This window comes from Haliotis rubra, unplaced genomic scaffold (assembly GCF_003918875.1).
Source record: "Haliotis rubra isolate DU_JTF1 unplaced genomic scaffold, ASM391887v1 Scf1014, whole genome shotgun sequence".
NCBI classification, from domain to species: Eukaryota; Metazoa; Mollusca; class Gastropoda; order Lepetellida; family Haliotidae; genus Haliotis; species Haliotis rubra.
In genome coordinates this window covers 4,793-6,462 of record NW_025764909.1, presented here as the reverse complement: position 1 = coordinate 6,462, position 1,670 = coordinate 4,793, and the positions used below count along the sequence as shown (strand labels likewise).

At 46.2% G+C, this 1,670-nt stretch overlaps 1 long non-coding RNA gene across 1 annotated transcript; it reads left to right on the top strand.

The window, feature by feature from the left end:
• Positions 1-480: 480 nt before the first annotated feature.
• LOC124269532 lies at positions 481-1,275 on the top strand. The gene is made up of 3 exons (XR_006896532.1): positions 481-499; positions 702-903; positions 1,210-1,275. It is a non-coding gene; the product is annotated as an uncharacterized LOC124269532 (long non-coding RNA).
• The last annotated feature ends 395 nt before the right edge of the window (positions 1,276-1,670 follow it).

Here is a 1,670-nt window from a genome sequence, read left to right as displayed (position 1 = left end):
TATCGTAATGAAGTATGATAGATATGTTGTCTGTTACAGGTTCAGGAGTGTCCTCGCAAGAGGAAGCTGGATGACCTGAAGCATGAACTGAGCAACAAGCAGCGCAAGGTTGATGCCTCCCGTCTGGAGCTCCAGGCCACCATTGACAGGAAGCTGAAGGAGCTGAAGCAGGGCATGATGGAGCTGAAACAGGAAGTGATTGAGAGGGAGAGGGAGGAGAGGGCATCCTTCAAGGTTACCACGGATATGCAGAGTGGCAGACGCAAGGTGTGGAGGAGAAAGCAAGGCAACTCCTCAACACAGAAGGCTGCCCAGCCACACCCACTAAAGAGACTGCCTGACAACTCCCAGCATCCAGGGAGCACAGAGGCAGCCTCGCAGTGACACGTCACTGGTAAGTGGGAGTGGCATGTTAAGGTTTCATTTGTTGATAGGTTAGGTATACAAGTAGGTATCTGAATGTAGATGGACGGGTGTATGGGTGGTTTTATGCAGTATGGTTAAGTGGGTCTCATGTCGGTTTTATGCACATTGGTAAAGTGGGTAGGTGGAAGTGTGGTTTTATGTAGTCTGATTAGTGGGTGGATGGGTCAATTTCTGTAAGTAGGCTTCGTGGGTTAAGTGGGTGGTTGGGTGGTTATATATAGTCTGGGTTTGTGCAGTCTGGGAAAGTCGGTGGATGGGTGGTTTTATGAAAGTAGGTTAAGTGGGTGGATGGGTGGTTTTATGTTAGTAGGTTAAGTGGGTGGATGGCTGGTTTTATGTAAGTAGGTTAAGTGGGTGGATGGGAGGTTTGTAAATAGGTTAAGTAGATGGATGGGTGGTTTGTAAATAGGTTGCTTGGGTGGATGGGTGGGTTTGTAAATAGTTTAAGTGGATGGATGAATGGTTTCATGTAAGTAGGTTAATTGGGTGGATGGGTTGTTTTATGTTTGTTTTAAGTAAGTAGGTTTTAATTGGGTGGGTGGATGTGTTCATGTAAGTAGGTTAAGTGGGTGGATGGGTGGTTTTATGTAAGTAGGTTAAATGGGTGGATGGGTGGTTTTATGTAAGTAGGTTAAGTGTGTGGATGTGTGGTTTTATGTAAGTAGGTTAAGTTGTCATGGATGTAGTTTGTTTTATGTAAATAGGTTAATTGGGTGGATGGGTGGTTTTATATAAGTAGTTAGGTTAAGTTGTTGAATGGGTGGTTTTGTTTTATGTAAGTAGGTTAAGTCTGTGGATTGGTTGTTTTATGTAAGTAGCTTAAGTGGGTGGATGGGTTGTTTTACGTAAGTAGGTTACGTGGGTGGATGGGTGGTTTTATGTGACAGACACATACGGAAAATGGACACATGGACAAGGACATGGCCGAGACACAAGGACCCATGGACATGGACATGGATGGAACGAGCATGGAGTGAGCAGCCCAGTGGCACAGACACACAACATGGACATGAATGGACAGACACAGCAGGAACAGCCCAGGACGAGTGGAAGGTGGACAGAAGGACACACAAGGTGGATGGACGAGGACACATGGAAGGATGTGGAAAGCCCTGTGAATGGAAAAGAAACATGGACAGGAAAACAGCCCAGGACGAACGGACACATGGAATCAACGGAATGGACACAAGGATCCCACACCGCACATGGATGAACGGAGGAAGGAGCCGAACACATGGAGGAAA